General features: G+C 35.2%; 1 protein-coding gene and 1 long non-coding RNA gene across 3 annotated transcripts in view; one reads left to right on the top strand and one right to left on the bottom strand.

The window, feature by feature from the left end:
* Positions 1-18,904, bottom strand: part of NFIA (nuclear factor I/A) — a 621,436-nt gene that overhangs the window by 206,534 nt on the left and 395,998 nt on the right. The gene's annotated exons all lie outside the window — the stretch shown is intronic.
* On the top strand, positions 2,620-7,087 carry LOC105534931. The gene is made up of 4 exons (XR_001005355.1): positions 2,620-2,727; positions 4,765-4,849; positions 6,139-6,172; positions 6,977-7,087. It is a non-coding gene; the product is annotated as an uncharacterized LOC105534931 (long non-coding RNA).

The raw sequence follows: 18,904 nt of genomic DNA, 5'->3' as shown, positions 1-18,904 counted from the left end.
TTTGCAATTTTTTTTTTTAAGCTCATCAGCTGTCGTTAATGTTAGTGTAATTTATGTTTGACCCAACGCAATTCTTCTTCTTCCAGTGTGGTCCGGGGAAGTCAAAAGATTGGACATGCCTGGACTGAACGATATGCTAGGTATTTACAGAGCTAGAAAGGCTTCCTAGTGAGCCTATACTAGGTCTATCTGAGGGCAGCCTAGCAGCGGCCATGTTAGTTGACATGGGAAGCTTGAGCCCCAAATTAAAAATCAACAAGCACAAGATCTGTGTTATACAACAAAGTACCAAAGTTTTCACTTCTGTGATACATAAATTGTATAATAGTAAGAATCCTATGATCCCGTATGAGGTGCCAAGAAAAAAGAGGTATCTTTTCTACTTAGTTTCACAACTGCCAGTCAGGTGCCAAGGTGACTTAAAGACCGAAACTTCCCACCAAAACCAAACCCTAGGTCTATTTGCACTATGGAATACAATAAAAATCTACTCTTAAAAGATTTTGAGTCTCCCACAAAGTAACATACTTTTAATGTGACCACATTTCAAACAGTTTACCCATCACAATAAGATTTGAAATACATATGGCATGTCTCCTTAGTCTGTTTCCCTTATTATACATGTGGTTTCCTCTTTCTAAATTCGGACTTCTGCCTCATTTTAGAAGGTCAGGAGAATGTAACGCATAATACAAAAGTATTTCAAGCAAATCATATGATATCTGTACTTAATAATTTCTCATGGTTTTACACCAAAAGAATCACTGCATATTGAAGATTAAACATTTTTTAAAAGCTAGAACACTGAGCCTTCCTTTCAGACAATTCAAACAAGGAGCGTATTGCTGACACAGCAACACTGTGGTCTCAGACTGTGGGAAATGTCAAATTTATGGTCCTGGGGGTGATTGGTGGATGGTTTTGTGGTGTGTATGGTGTTTTGTTTTGTTTTGTGTGTGCTTTTTCTTTTCTCTTTTGAGCCTCTGACAGAAACAGAGCTCTACAAACTTTCTGGCGACCTCCCAGGAAAACAGAAGGAAGCTGTATCTTGTACTTCCCCTGGGATCTAATGAAATATACAGCCTCTGGGCTTCTTTCAATTTGGACTTTCAGATTGCTAAGCCAGTGAAAAGGGGATCCTAGCTGTCACAAACGTCACATGGTCAGGGTCACCTGCTGCTCGGGGGTTCTCATGCCAGTTGTTGACATAATAAGCACCCCTTACACTTTAATTACAATTCACAGTGTGCAAACTATGCAATCTGCTTTAAGGCAGACTGTCTTTTAAATCAACACTAAAATTCTACTACTAATATGGCAATGCAATGTAGCAGAGGAAGGGTGTGTCCACATGACTAACTATATGCAGATATCCGCCGTTTGGGAGACAGTGGGTAGCATTTGCCAAAATATAAAATGGTGTTGCCGACCCTAATTCTGGTACTTGAGTCTGACTGCGCTCTGAGATTTCTTTCAGTAGGCCACAAAAAGGCAATACAATATACTTCATTTGTAGCATTTTACATTTGTATAACTACTATTTTTTTTTTTTTTCACATGGCTCCATAACTGTTCTATGTACTAATCTTGCCTATCTAACAGGAGGACAGTTGAAGAACAGTGAATTTCTACTTCCCTATTTCTTCCCCTTTAAACCCAGGGCAGTGCCAGTGATGTTTAACACATGCTTCTAGAATTGTGTCAATGCTCTATCATTTACTGGATCCTTGTATTTTGCTAACTACAGACCTGTGTAAGCTATATTTTTGCAATCAAAACATGAAAGGTCATTTTAAAACAGAGCCTATTTAAAATGATATGACAATGCAGGGAGCTGTTTAAAAAGTGCTAACACATAATTATAGTCTACAGTTTTCTCCAAAAACAACAGTGGAAATTAGTTACAATTCTATTACAGACAACTGCTATAAACTTAGGTGGGCTAACCTCTGAATGAACCATCCCAGTACTCTGGGAATTGCAATCTCATTTTCAGTGCCACAAATGACGTAAGATGGAACACACAAAACAAACCCACACAGAGTACTTTTATGTTTATAAAGTCTTACTCAAACACCTTAGCTGAGCTAACTGGTATGCCTCACTGTAAAACACCACCACCACCAGTAACAAAAAATAAATAATCAAACAAAATAGAAGAAATCCAAACTGAAAAAAAAAAAAGTTTTTAAAAATAATAATGCCAGTACTAGATTTACTGAAGGATGTACCTGAATTACAAATGTCATCATGACAGATTAACTTAGCCAATAATTATTCACTGCTTTTTTTTTTTTTTTTTTAGTGTCAAACAATGGTAGACACCAAGACAAATAACAACAAAGGCAAAAGAGTTTACTTTATTTAGACATGCTCATTCTAACATAAGGAGAAGATACATTTTCCTTTCAAAAACTGAAGTCTCTTTGGGCAAACTTTCAGTCCTTTGGCTATTAGGGTTTGTCTTCATGAAGACAGACATAAAGCAATTCTGTTCTCTTCCTTATTTGAACACTTTCAGCCTTCACCTGGCTCTCTGCCACCCCAGCTAAACCACTTGACCTCTGATTACATAACAGTCCCCATCTGTGAGCTCAGCCATCCTCGGGAGATAGGAGGGGCCATGAGAAGCTCAAGTTCACCACAAGCCACAGCAGTAAGCCATGCCCTAGCCTCTGACCTGTGCTCCAATTTTGGTACAATAATTTCTGCCATGTTCTCCAACAGGTAAGCTCTACCTCAAGGACTAACTTCTGTACCTGTATTTGGTCAAGTGCCTTGGCTCATCTGGAACTGGAGATGTTGACTTGCTTTTCCCTACCTGCCTCCCAAGAACAAAATTCTGGCATGGAAACCCAGGCTAGCATGTGGAGCCCTATGACCCACTGACAGACTCCTCTGATGCTAATCATCTGCCTGGATTACTGTCATCTGCTTATGTTCTCTATTTCTTGGTTCTGTCCAACTTTGGGGACATTCACCTGTCAGTTAGACTTCCATGTTGTAAAACACTCCACTAAGCTTACCAGCCAGTGCCTATACTCCGACCATTCAGAACATGGCTGGACTGAACTTCTTTACGGAACTTCAAAACTACCAATCCCAGAATATCAACCTTCACGTAATTTCAGGTCCTGGCCCTTTACACATCTCATCCCAAGATATGAACTCTATCTGACAATTCCCTTTTCTTTCCCTTGGTAGGTAGGAAACAAAACATCTCTAAAACTCTGTAAAGAATATGAATAAAAAATAGAATAGAAGTTAGCTTATCCAGTACTGTTACGGCCAGTCGTTGGTTGGTTAATTTGAAAAAATGGATGAAGAAGATACTCTTTTAATGAGACATATGTACCTTAAACATTTTAACTTTGAGCACATATATGGACATTCTTTGGCCAATCTTTTAATGCAGAGACAAGAATTTAAATTTAATAAGTCTGTTAATAATTGGAGCTCCACAGCATCTTTCTTACATAATGCGTATCTATAATGCACCAAAAAGGATTTCCAGGTTCCATTTACTTTAAGTAGAGGGAGAATTTAAAGATACTTCTAAAATAATCTAATAAAACTCTTATTTTTACAACTTCTCTCATCTTCTGCAGTTGTCTCACTCACATGTAATCTGACAGAAATTTGTGTAGCTTGCCTTTACTGATTCTTTCCAAGGCACTGGGTTAGTTTCATAGAAATAAAACTTTTTCATTTTGAACTTTCATGCCATTGGTTCACATAAATTTAATTAAATCACACAACAGTGATACATATAAAACTAGTATAAACAGGTCCAGAATAACACAACTGACGTAGTAAGCACACAACTGGTAAAAACAATAGTGCTAGGATGTGGTAGTAGGTAACTGTTGGCCATGAACATTCAGCATGCCAAAGGAATCAGTTAGCATACTACAAAGAAAATAAAAAGTCTTAGTTAATCTTGCAAGCTGGTTAATACGGTTTCTACTATGAGGGTCTATCCAAAGAAAATATAATCCAAATATTCATTGAATGGATATTATGCGTAGAAACTGATGTTTGATGCATAATGCTTGATGCTGGGATACAATGCTGAAAAAGACATCTTTCCCAGCATTCTGGTGTAGCTCTAATTTCTAATAATATCAGAAAGTAATTAGAAATAATTATAAGAAACTCCTCACTGGACTTACTGTATTTTACATGGTAACTGAATTGATACCTCTATCTACCTGCTATAGGAGGCTTAATATTCAAGTTGATCTAAATGTATTTAAAGAACATGAAAATTAACCAACTTACCTCCTAATACAGTATTTTCAAATTCTGAATTCTATTTATATTTTTGTTATTTTGTATCACTACTTCTGTTTTCATTTAAATACATGATTGGTGAAGCCGTTTTTAAAATTAGAGGCACTGCGTTAATACAAAAAATCAACTGCCATTTTAATACCACTTAGTCTGACAACTGAAAACAATCACATAACGGTCATAATTTTTCAGTATTTTATGATTTTTCAGGTTATATAACCATCAGTTTTCCCGTGATTGTACTTAAGATCAACCTTTTAGCAATACGAAGCCTTCATCTCAACCTTCTGCTTTTTATCAGTTTACTTATTATCAGCTTCAAAATAAGTGTATGACGTAACTGTGGCAATAATGATGGTCCCAGTAACAGCTAGCATTTATTGAATGTCTAGAAATAAAAATAAAGTGATTTACATATACATAACTTTCCCAGCAACTTTTGCAAAGTAAACATTACTATCCTCATTTCAGCGTGAGGAAACAGACAGCACTAAGAGAAAAAGCTGGAACTCAAAATGAAATTAACTCCAAACTTAAGTTCTCCCACTTCGACAAGGTGTGTGTATGTACGTAGTAAAGATATCACAGAGTTCCCCCTCCAGTGAAATTTGTATTTGTACAGATGCATGTGTATGTAGGCATGTGCGCACACAAATACACACATACACTTTAGTTAAATCAATTTCATATGCAAAAGAAAAGTGAGCCAGGGCTAAGTTATTAAAAGAAGCCTTTGAAGCAGAGAGTGATGATGTGTGAAAGACATACCACAAAAGTTTATTTAAACAAAGAACAAGCACAGAGGGATGGGACAAAAGTGAAAATAAGAGAAATGAAGGCTTTCTGTGTGTATGGATTTCTCATACATAGAAAAACAAAACAGTAAGAAACAGATGTATGCAATTTATGGAATATCCAAAAGTAAAATTAGTTTAAGCTAGGGCCCAGATGAACTCAACTCCACACTGATCTTTCAACAAAGATTTTCTATGTGAAACACAATCATGTTATCCTGTAGTAAAGTCCTTGATATTAAACATAATTTACTTCTAAGAAAAAACTCGAGCTATGATTTTAATAAATATTTTTATAGTATCTTTTTCAGTGTCATGCTATGAAAGCAAAATTTTCAAGTAGGTTTCAGAAAAGAGATAGAGCCTTTTTACTTTCACTCATGCTCTGCAGAACATTTCAATATCCCAGCGTACATTTCAACAGGCACTAAACTGGCCCACAGTTTTCTTACAATTCAAATTTTTGTCTGGTCATCTTAATTAAAAGGGAAAAATTCGGCCAATCATACAGAAATTATATTCATGACACATACCATCTAGATCATATGGAAGTGGCATAGTACTTGTAAAAATAAACATTCCTCTTTTAGCAAAACAAAGAGCAACATTTACATTGCTCTTGGGGAGCAGAACTAAAAAGAGAGGCCAAAAAGTTGCAATGGAGAAAGCTCTTCTAATCTAAAGTGAAAACTAATTTTGTCTGCTTGCATTTAAGTAGACATTATAAAAGTCTTATAGAGACGCCATGCTTACAGAAGGCATTATTGCCTTTGAATATAAATGAAAGCACATTTCTAGCACTTATATTATTACAAATATTGAAAATGGCCTCCAGAAGCTTTTAGCAATGTACTCTTTGTCTTGTTTCCAAAGAAGCAATCCAATTAAAATGATCATTTTCAGCATAGAGGACTAGGACAATGAACCATACCTTGCACCCGGCATCTTAGAAATACTTTGGGAAAAAAATCTATGGAAAATAGATTTGAAACTTCCATATGCCTTCTGTGCACTTTTACTAACCAAGCATAATTTACCAATATTTTCCTAGAAAAGGAACTGCATGTGTTTTTCTGCCTCTTCCAGTAAGTATCCATCCATGATGATTCCAACCCACACCATGTGTGCTTCCTTGAATTCACTAGGTCATGGTGTATCTTGTGTACTCAAACTATCAGCAGAAACATGGTAACGAATATTATTCTTTTTTTCTTTTTTTTTGAGATCGAGTCTCACTCTGTTGCCCAGGCTGGAGTACTGTGGCATGATCTCGGCTCATTGCAATATCCGCCTCCCGGGTTCAAGCGATTCTGGTGCCTCAGCCTCCTCAGTAGCTGGGACTATAGGTATTTGTTTGCCACCAGGCCCAGCTAATTTTGTATTTTTAGTAGAGACGGGGTTTCACCAGAGTTTGAGGCCAGGCTAGTGTCAAACTCCTGACCTCAGGTGATCCACCTGCCTCAGCCTCCAAAAGCGCTGGGATTATAGGCGTGAGCCACTGCATCCGGCCATTATTCATTTTTGATATATTCCTTCTACCTCCCCCATCTAATAGCAAATACCCATGTTAAGTATAAAGAAGACACTTAATACATGTATTGGCTGAATTATTTTTCTTACAATAAGATTATTTCATTGTTTGTCCTAATTATAACATTTCGTTAGTAAAGTTTTTGATTTGTAGAAATATTTCCTTCTGAAAAAAATTGATGTTTACCATGTTGTTGTGGTCTAAAGCTTTTCCTCAATTCCATAAACTTAATTCTTGTGGCCATTTTTTCAATCAGTAAGTATGTAAGCACCTTTTATAAATTGTTTTAAAATAGTTTACACTACACTTGATACTAATGAAATTATAAAATAAAAATGTATTGTTTTATGTATTTCAGGATGTATGTCATAAAAGATGGATGCCTTCCTTTTAAAATACTTGAATGGGTCACCAAATAATTACCTACTTTTCTCTCACAACTCAGATAAAGAATTAAAAGGAGATATACACAGATTGGTTGCATACTTAAGAGTGAGAATCAATTAAAACAAAATTGCATGCATGTTCTTCCAATAATATATCCCTACAGGGATCACGAGATGCTACCTTTACATTTGTAAAATTACTGAGGTCAGATCAGAGCCTTAATGCTATTTCTCCATGAGCATTCAGAAGTGGTGGTGCATAGGCGTATGTGGAATTGGGGCTGGGGAAGATTTAATGGGCAATTTTTTAGTTATTAGTATCTTCATAATTAAGTGCTTTAAAAGTTTCTTATAATGCCCCAGAAACCAGAAATGGTTGTTGAATACTTACTAAGCACGCCTAGAGTGGAAGTTTCTTGTTTAAGCTGGTATTTAAGTTGGGACTGCAGTACGGCATCTTTCACAAAGAAACATTTTGGGATTACTTTTAAATAAACATTTAAATCCCCTTCATTAATTGTCTCAGAGCTCTCCAGTGCAACTTAACAATAGGAAGCAGCTCTGCTCCAAACAAAAGAACATAGAGCTTTGGGCAGATGCCACTATTTGAGAAATCACACATCATAAGGAAAGGTGGTTACTTCTAATTTAGTTCTGTGGACCAATTCAAGTTTGGGGGTTCCAGAAAGCCTGAAACCCTACCTCTCAAGGCTGTGTTTTAATATTAGGGAACTAATTTCTGCATCAAGAAGTTCTGTGCATTAAGTTTTACAAAATCCATCTCACCCAAGCCTTTTAGTTAAAAGGCTTGCATAATTGTGCACACAGATAAAAACGGCACTCATTATATTACATACTTTACCGCATTTTCCCTTGAATCTATCTGCCCATTATTATGGTTAATTATGCAGAGGTTTGGTTCTCCAGCTGGAGGGACAGCTAGTTGAGGGAGAGCTAGTTGAGGACCTTTATTTTTTTCCCTGCACCTAGTTCAGTAGCTGACATAGAAGGGCTTGGTAAATGCTGGCTCAATTAGATTTTTCAGAACTTCCTCAGACTAATGTTTGCTTATCACCGCACACATGTACAAGAAATACTTGAAATTCTTGAAAAGGAAATTTAGTCCTTTAAGGGTTCAGAAATAATGATGAGAGATAACATTCTCTCCCAAAAAACAAAAAAGCTCAAAACCAGGAAACACTTGATAAAGGAGCTCATGAGGATACTTATTCTCTCATTTATTAAACTGAGAAAGTTCTCAGGATCATGTTGGCAGTAGACCATTTCTGGCCCTGAGATGAATGCCCTTTTTCCAAGTTAAAACCATGGCCCAGCTGTGAAATAATGATGGCTGCAAGGAACCCAGTGGTGGCAGCAAACTCAACTCAAAGGCCCAATATCTGTAGGCACCAAACAGACAAGCCAGCAAAACAGGAGTGGTGACCAGATGTCAGCAATGGCCCGAGGGCATCCCTCTCACCTCTCCTCACACATAATGCTGCTTTCTTCCCCCACCCATTAAGTGTGGCATCAAGAGCAATTACAGCACACCCCCAATAGACTGTGCCAGGCTGGGAGCTGTAACACCTGTCACAAGGCCTGCATGACATTAACGAGGACCCAGAAAGTAGCTTTAATGAGCTGACCCTGCAACAGATAGAACCTAGTGTGGTGTGGTGTATGTTGTGACTATTCCAAAGATACTGCTCCCCGTACCAAGAACCGCAGCAAACACATACATTCTGAAAGCCCAGTTCTTCAGAGTGCCACTGCATATCACGAAATGACACATGAAAGTCTGTGAAGTACACATTTCACTTGGTGTCAGCTTAATGCTTTGTCCATCTGGAAATCTTTATCAGTGGCATTCAGGTGACGAACTTGAGTTGTGTCTTGATACTCTTTTTGTGATAGAGTTGTAACTTTGGGAGTTGTAAGCTCCTTTAAGAAAAGATGCATTTCTTCCTCATCTAGCTCTTCCCACTGCCCAAAAGCCAGTACATGGCAGATGGCTGGAAGAATGAATGGACAAACAGATGATGTATGAAAATTACTTAATGCTTACAAAACCTATCATGAGACAAACGGTCAAAAAAGTAAAATGGATAAGAGACTGACAGAGCTCGTTTTGGTTCACGGTCAACATTTACAGGCAAAGGGAATGACTTCAGGATTCTTGAGCATCCAAGACACTGGCCTATAAAACCTCATACAATGCAATGCTTAGTCAACTTAATAAAATTACTAATATGCTAAGATACCAAGGCTACTAATAAAGAACTACAGACGAACCAGTGAGCCAATTTCACATCAGGAGCCCAGCAGGTGATGTCTAGGAGTAAGTACTTGGTACACATTAACACCGATTATACTTCTGATTGCAATAATTAATAAGGGAAATTAGCCTAGTGATTTATAATGTGTCCTCCATAAATCAGTCATTCCATCTTTGAAGGGGATATTATGGACAATGACATAAAGATAGTTGCTTCCAGATTTTTTTTTTTTATACGAGTTGGAAGGAGTCTGAGAAGTCGTTTTAGTCTAATCCCTTCATTTTTCAGAAGAGGAAACTGATGCCCCCAAAAGATTAATATACTGTATCTGAAGACATGCAACTAGTTGAAAGCCAAGTGACTCAAATGATCAGGGGTTCTGTTTCTCTTTCTGCCTAAAGAGAACCATAATACCTAGCTTCTATCAACCCACACTATCATAAGAAATGATGTATCAAGAGTCGCATTTTAAGTATATGACATAAAGGTTAGTACAAATCCAAGATAACGTTACTTTTTCAAAATAACGTTGATGAACACGTCTACTGTTAAATTCCACTCCTAAAACAACAATCATTACTACAACTATATTTATGTCTTGGCAACTTTCCAAGAGATCCTGGAAATGTTAATACTTATAAAGAAGTTCCAGTTCCTCTTTTTAAACAGCATTATTATTAGATTTTCACAACAGGATAACTATATTTAAATACTAAGTAGCTTATGATTCATACCTTCGAAATAAAACAGTTCACTTCCAAATGCTTGTCTTCAAACTGTGGACACACAAAGCTGCCACTAGAAAGTAGTGGTTTTTAATTATGTGCCAGCTTTAGTTATTTTGATTCTTTGGGGTTCATACGGGTTTATAGGACTTCACTCAGTTTATGGGGTTCAGACAAGGCTCATAGTGAATTTCACCTGGAACTTTTCACATGGTTTGAGTATTAACCAGGGATTGAGTGGTTTATAGATCATCCAAAAGAATTTCTGTCTTGGACTCTTGCCGTGAGCTCTAAGTATTTAAATTCCAAATGAATTTATATCACAGAATGACTACAGGTTTTTAGTAACTGTTTCTATTTTCTTATTTTTGCTATTTTAAATGAAAACCATGAAGTAGATACACAGAGAGGAGAATTTGATAATCCAAAGTTTAAAAAAAAACATAAATGAACCCTAAATGTCTTGATATCTAAATATTTAACAGTTTACAAAGGACTTTCATATATTAATTTATTGGATACTAACCACTGACCTTTGTAGAATATAATGAGATCAGTATTTATGCCAATATTATCTCACTCTTTACCTATGTAATTATGTTTTCTAACTGAAATATTTATGAAAAATAATAATCAATTATTAATAGAATTTATTTTGTAAACAAAGTATTAAAACCATTTTTATAACATTTTTTCCCTGAAGAACAAAAGCTTGGACCATAATATATGGAAAACATTTTGATGCCTATAGTTAGGACTTTGAACTTTGAAAATTTACTTTATATTTATGGAAATGTTTTCAGGGGATGTTATAATGAAGTTTTACTGTGTATACGATGTTTAAAAAGCTAACACAATGAATGAATACTTACCAAACAAAAACTATGCCCCTCAATTTAATTCTACATACATAGTTTATAAGATTTCAGGATGGTGTCATAGCTTTTAGTTAAGAAAAAGCCATCTAAATTTTCTAGGTTGAAAGTTAGCAAAAACCCAAGTATGTCCTCCTCATACGAATGCATGAAATACCATTTTTGCTTACATTTTGAAGACTCAAATTCATCCCAGCCATTTTTCTATACATAATGTATGTTTGAGTTGAAAAACCTAGCAAGAGGACATTTAGTTCCATTTATTTCAATCTACTGAAAGTATTTAACAAAGAAAAAATGTTTAAATCTCAAATATATCTCAGCAAATAGACCAGCAATTCATATTGCTCAGTCTACTTAATGGTTGACAATTTAAATCCAGACAGGTAGAAATAAAATTTTAGCATAATTCCCTGAAGTCTATTAGGTGTGTATGTAGAAAATGCATTTATGTGAAGTAAATTATTACAACATTTAAAAGGAGGAGGATGATACTCTTTTGTTTGAGGAAAAATTCAGGATTTAGGCCTCTAGCCAGAACTCACAAATAATCTAGGGTTTTTAAATGATCAATTATGAAAATCACTAAAATACTGTTACATTATTTGAATCCTACTTAAAAGTAAATAATACTCTTCTGAGAAGGTCTGACTCAAACCCAGGTGACTATAATGTACTAGATTATTTAAGTCCATCATTTATAAGTTATAACCATATAATTTAACTAACATATACATTCAAGGTATACAACAGCTAAATCCCTAGCCCTTGAGTTTCCTTCCCTACACACAGCCTCTCTCACCTATCCTGGCAGACCCAGGCCTCTGGCTGTGAAGAAAACCACAATGTGGGGAGGAAAGCCTACAAAAGAATGAAAACAGAAAGTGTCTAAGGCCTTGGCAGAAGGACACTAAATAAAATAGAGAGTGGTGACTCATTTTGGCAGTGAATCCACCTCAACCCCTTCAAAGCCTTTGGCAAGAGTCCTCAGAGGAGACCCCAGCCTTTTGCCAAGCCACAAAACACCACAATTATTATCGCAGCAGTCATCAACAAAACAGATTTTGTAAACTGACTTGTTGGCACATAGATTAAAGAAGCTATAAAAAGGAATAACAGCTGTTTGGGTTGCCCTATGCAGAAAGCTACTATATAGAAAGTAAATTTTATATTTCGATACATACTTGGGTAGACACCAGCATACACATACACCCCATGTACTAATTATACGTGTATGCTATGTAGAAAAGGGTAAAATGCTAAATATACCACCACATAAACTGAAAACACAAACAACTCTTTTAAAGTAAAATACTCACTTTGGAAGGACTAATAGAAAAATTTCCTAAAGAAAAGATTTCTGCAATTCACTAATTTAAAACATGAACTGTGTCTACAAAAGCAAAAATGAATAAAGTTTCTCTCAAAATACTAAAAAGTACTATGCTTTTTCATATAAGCAAGAATGGTGATGTGGGAATTTGCAAAAATATGCCTTATTCTACCTACCTAAACATTGCTTGATTGGCAGTTTATACTATAAATCTAGAATTTTGTCATGCTTCAGACAATTTGAAAAAAATTCTACTTGCTTACACACTCATAACTTGTTATGAATAAGTAAAAATGGCATATTTTAAAATGATTTAATTTTTGCCTCAGCTACAACGTTAGTCATCTGAATAAATCATCAATGAATATGTAATAGAAAAAACCAACAAAATTGACAAGTAACAATCAGTATTACTTACACATTCTTAATATGAAGATTTAAAATGCACTATGATTTACTGTAATGAGGTGTGAACTCTTGATTTTCTAATTTAAAAAGAAAGGTTTTATTCTGGTTCCTTGTCACTAACTTATAGTACGATATGTAAGAATTGGCAAGAAAGACTTCTAAACTATTTTACATTTGTAATATATAACATTACAAATATACTCTGGAAATATGTATGAAGGGATCTGCTACACACCTTGTATATCACACAGTTGCCCTGCTAACCTCTAAATGCCTCCATAGCTCTATGCTGAAATTTCCAGAACTGAAGGATCTTAATGAACATTGATCTTTTATGCTGAAGGATACAGAGTTCAGATTTCAGCTCTGTCAATAACATTTGGTTTTACCTATTGAATGACTGGGCCTTGGTTGACAACTGCTTATAGAAAAGACTAGAAATAAACATACGAGAAGCTTCGATGGCTACAAACATTGTTGCCTAAACGGCAGGAGAAAATCAGTAAAAAAAAAAAAAAAAAAAAGGACCGGAAAGTCACATTTCCTGGCTACCTCTTGTGATAAAGAATATATAAAACGTACACACCACCTACGGGCTCCATGATTGAACAAATCCTAAAACTATAGACTTTTTTTGATGGGTATAGCACACCAACATGGCACAAGTATACATATGTAACAAACCTGCACATTATGCACATGTACCCTACAACTTAAAGTATAATAATAATAAATAAATTTAAAAAAAAAAAACTATAGATTTTTCAAAACTCAAGCTATATAAACTATCTTGCTATATATTATTATCACTAGCTGATTCCATTACCAATTGAGATAAAAACAAAACATCACTACCTTCATGACAACCAGCCTTTTTTAACAGCTTCTTAAGCATTAAATAAAATGTTTTATCACCTAAAAACTATCTTTAGGAATGCAGGTCTCAATCAGAATATAAAACCTAGTCCATTGCTGATATTAAACAGAAGATCTATTTCAGGAATTCACTGACTAAACTAACTGCCTGGAGAAGTTAATTTATCTGTCTATTTTTTTAAGTATCACACAGAAAAATTTCAACAACTTGTGGAAACATATTCACTATGAGGTCACTCTTCAAACTACTACAAATCCTGCCATTTTCAGCTTAGTTTAGTACTGGTTATTTATATAATTAACCATATCACAGAGTACAAACTGCAGAGGGTTCAAATAAAATTCTTTTTTCCAGGCTTTGTTTTTTAAGTTCAAACTATCTTCCCTTATTACCATTTCCTCAGCTTCTTCTATCTACCTTGGAATCCAAGCACATTATGCAGCCAGCACAATGAACCAACATGCCAGCAGAAGTAGTATGCTCCACCTATCCAAGAATTTTAAAAGCATCCAAGCACACACACACTGTCTCCTGTGTAGCCTGGAGATCCCTATTGAGCTCATGCCAAGTGTCTGAAAAGTTGGACCCTGCATCCGGTATTTACACTAAGCTAAAATTCTAATCAGCACTAACAGCAGTATGTTTTAATTCACCCTTATGATTTTATTTCAATCTGCTAAGTACCACAACTGCCAGAAAGCAATTGCTATAAACTTAAGTAAACAAATGCAAAACTAAAATAAATCTTAAACCTGTTGTATATAAAGTTTGTGCCACTTTAGGCAAGCAGTACAAAAAGGCACAGCCCGAAGTCTTAGTTAACGCTCTTCGATCTCATTTAGAAAGCTCTTTGAAAGTATTGCCTTGTCTAGGCTTTTTCCCCCTTTCTAAAGAATTATTTGGTGCATATTAGATAAGGTAAAGAAAATGGCCATGTTATTTTACAGTGGTTTTTCACCTCATGTATTCCTCTGAATAGTCTTCTGCCAAGCATGTGAAACAAGTAGTACGCGGTGACTACTTGAATCTCTGGATGACACTACAGCCACTCGTGCCAAGGAGATGGTGCCAAGTCTTGCATCTTCGGGTTTGTGGTTTTTTCCCTTCCTTTTTGGGTGATAGTTTTGTGGGGGGAGGGGGTTGACAGTGGGGGAATCTGACCAACAAATTCTGAGAAGTTGGTCACCATTTTGAACCTGTTCAGTGTGCTCAGACCTTGGCAGCCATCTTACAGCTTGGCAACCATTTTGAGAATTTGTTTGGCAAGCTCTCAGAATTCGCTGACACTGTTTAAATAGAATGCTAGTTAAAAATAGTCCACATTAAACAATACAATGTGATATCAGGTAAAATAACCCCCAATAAATCTTGCCAACAAAACAATTTGCAACATCCTCACTGAGGTAATGATATCCCAATTTCCTTAACTTAAATACATTGCACGAAAGCAGCTTAAAATCTGATTCTTTAACCCTTTAACAGACAAGCTCTTAAGAAACAGTATCAGAAGGGCACCAGTGAGTAGGAAAGTGGAAGATATAAAGAAAGAAAGATGGCCAAAAACACAGCCATGATTGACATCAACACATTCCCAAGTGCTTTCAAATTCAAGATATAAAATAGAAGGGAGAGGTGCTGTCATCACATTCCATCAGGTATAATTCTAGAAAATGATCACAATATTTCAGACTGTCCCATTTCATGTTTTATGAGCTCATGGAAACTCTCTTAAGGAGTCACGTGGCACAAAACACTCCTTAGGTAAAGAAATTATAAACCAAAACCATGTAATCTTATGAACTAGACTAAAAAAAAAAAAAAAACCCAAAAAGACAAAACTTGCAGGTGCTCATTTTTCCAAAATCAAGAGTTATGTATACAATTTTCTGACAAAGTTGTCATATTCAACTTCACTCTTTTCCCTTACGTTTCAACATTTCTAACTCAATAAAAAATAAGCTCTGTCCTTGCAAATATTTCTCGATGTCTACAAACCTGAAACACAAATGACAATTTCGCACTGGTGTGACTCTGGCATCAATACCAGACCTATATAGTTTTGTAGAAAATTGAATTAACCAAAATGACAGTGGGTGATAATTTCATACCACATGAAAAAAGAAAATGACAATTCAGTAATTTGAAAATATCTTTTGTCCATACTGAACTAAATAACTTTCACGTATACTTCAGTATCTGCTCTTCATTGTTATCAATATTTAATATTGTATCAGTATGGGGGGAAGATTTATGATTTACAAAAAAGACCCTATTGTGTATGGTTTGTGAAAAAAAAAAAGTCTAAATGAGCTAGTCTGTGAACCTACTCTTACAGTTAAATCATAAATATGGGGATAAAGCCTAAAGAATTTTGAATCTTTTGATGTTAAAAGACAAAAATTTGGAGTCATTAAATAATGTTCCTAGCCAATATTTGTTATTTGAGATTTAATGCTTTTGGGGGCATGATGGATACCTGACTTGTATTCTAGTTTCACTGGTGGTATAACTCATAATGGCACTGAAAAAGGCTAAAGCCATGCATTAATAACAATGTTTACACTATTGCAGTGCTTTTTACACTTGAAGGCTGAATTTCAAAATTTCTATTGATATTCAACACAGAAAACATTTTACTTCACTTAATACTATACAGAGCGAGACAATTAGTTAAACCATGATCAAAATTAGAGTATCACATAGAAAGACACTATGCTGAAATGGATCCTTCTGAAGTCTTTATACTATTAGATGTCTCTTTATTGAATGAGTATCTGCAGTGGTATGACGCAAACCATGCTAGAATAGTTTGGAATGCATTGATAAATTGCTCTATCGATCTCGTTCTGCTTCACTTACCGTAATTATAGCACGGTAATGAAAGACATGAATGATACATTTTCACTAGAGAGGAAAGCCCAGAATTTTCCTGTTTCTTTACAAGATTATACCCAATCCTTTCAATTAATACAGCATAGTTGATATCTAACACTATCTGATGAAAAGATGCCCAATTCTAGTATTCTTCTTAAATATTATTGTTCAAATATTTGACAATTATTTCGAATAATATATTAAGTGTTTAAAGACATAGCATTTGCTCCTCTATAAGATGCTGTTTCAACACAATTTTATACAAACAATTATTTCACTTAGAAAGCTATCTTTTAAAACTTTAAGCCACCTTACAAACACAATTTTATCATCTTATATTCATTCAACATGCAAGAAGTTACCTCAAGTTTTTCAAGGATAATTCCAATAAGAGTTATTATGTTGAAGAAGAATACATATTAGAATGAAGGAAAAGATAGATAAGCAACTAAAAATATTTTCAGAAGAAAAAATTAATGATTTATTTAATTAATGCTATCTGATAGTCCTGATAACAAAAGATTTCATAGAGAAGACTCAAAATAAAAATAAAAACTTTTTAACAGACATCACCTGTAATAATTATTCATTATCCATAATTATTTGGTACCCATAAAAGTAATCATTTAGTTTCAAAGAAACCAAAATCTGCATTAAAACCACACGAGCATTAGAGCTGTTGTTGTTGTGCCACTTTATTCTTCCTGATATTGCCATTCTAGAGTACTACTAAGAAAAGACACCAGGTTTTCCCAAATGGATACATTTAAAATTAAAAGTGTCATTCCAAGTCATGCAAAAGGAATGTGAGAAATCTTGAACAGGATATAACTGAGTCTTAACAACTTAGAGCAAGATTGGGAATGCTTTTATTTTAAAATACTCATTAATGAAAAGATTTCATTTTATGTGCTTTTGCTGTGAAGAAGGAAAATAAATATTGTAAATTTTTCAAAGAAAAATCAATTTATGGAAAAGAAATTCCCCCAACAACTAACTGGTATAAAAATTGATCTGTTCTTCTGTTCTCAAATGACAAAGGCTATCGTGGGAATAAAATGTAACCCAGGAGAGCTGTGACAGCTATCAAACTTTCCCTGACACATTAGAATGTCTGAAGCCCAGACACCAAAGGTTTACATCAGAAAAACTCCAGCATGTAGTGAACAACTCAAAACCAACTATCGACCATGCTATTGATTTTTAGTGGAGAAACCAAGAGGACAAAAGCACCAGAAAAGATAGAATTTCTTTTTTCTTTTCTCATCCCTAACTTAGTGGGCTGCCAAACTTAAGTCTTCTCAGGCTTGAGCCCTGTGAGCTTGCACTGCAGCTAGCCAGGATGTCTGCCTGAGATAATTCAAGCTGAAACCAAACAGTGTACAGTGGAAGGCAATTCTCCATTGACTTGCAACATAACCTCAGAGACAAATGCAGTTTCTTGACAGAAGAGTACAGGAGGAGACAAGGGAACAACTGCAAAACTAATACATATGATTTTCTTTTCTGATGATATTTGAAGATACTGCATATGACTTTGAAAGTTCACAAATTATGCTCGACTCAACAACTGCTAGGAGGCTAGGTCAATCATATTTGAAACCATTTAAATGTAGATTATGGACAAGGTGTTACAGATAGATTTATTTGGAAATTAAGGAGTAACCCACTTACTCCCAAATTCCAAACTAATGACACAGAAAACTCCAAGTTAATTTTTAAAGAGCTAACTTCTTCCCTTTCACATAAATTAACACAAAATGGGTTATTCGAGAAGCTAAAAGGTAACAAAGCAAACTGCTTGCTTTAGCTCCTTGGGGTCTTAATCACATAGTCTTGAATTGGTTGAGGATCATTTACTTGGATCATTATAATCATATCCTACAAGTATTCTGCCATTTAATTTGTGAAATGCATGACCACAGAGCATGTACATAGAAAGAATTATTAGATGAACTCATTTTACTACTAAATTTAGAGACGGCTCTGAGCCATTTAAAAATACTAACAATAATAATAATGATTAATAATGATGCACTTCCATTCTGACTCACAGAACTATCTCAAGAGGTTTTACAGCTGTTCACTAATTAAGTCTCATATTCCCCGCCCCCTTGCTAGGTAGATGAGTACTGTGATGTCAATTTTATATCTGGGAAAGCTGAGGTACAGCAAAGTGGTAAGGGTAAATCAAGATCCTACAGCAGGTGCAAGAATGAAAATAAGAATGTAGGAAACGCACAAAATAGCGCATCTTGAAATCCGTATTTGAAAACAGCGATGGGAGAGGAGAGAAACTTGCGCAGAGTAACTAATGAAGAAACAATAGGGCTTATTTCCTGTTGATTCTGTTGATTAAAAAAAAACCCACAATGGATTTTATTTGTTTGTTTGCTTGCTTTTACCTATTCTGCCAATGACGAAAACACTATTTGTTTTCTGAATTTGTTTTAATATACGTAAGCACAATATTTTCTCTGTCACAGAGATTTATCAGTCAATTGTCAAACTAATTCTTCTGTTGCTAATGTC

Source organism: Mandrillus leucophaeus, unplaced genomic scaffold (genome assembly GCF_000951045.1).
Source record: "Mandrillus leucophaeus isolate KB7577 unplaced genomic scaffold, Mleu.le_1.0 Scaffold14, whole genome shotgun sequence".
Taxonomy (NCBI): Eukaryota; Metazoa; Chordata; class Mammalia; order Primates; family Cercopithecidae; genus Mandrillus; species Mandrillus leucophaeus.
Note: the sequence above shows the minus strand (reverse complement) of the source record. Positions and strands in the feature narration are given on the sequence as shown.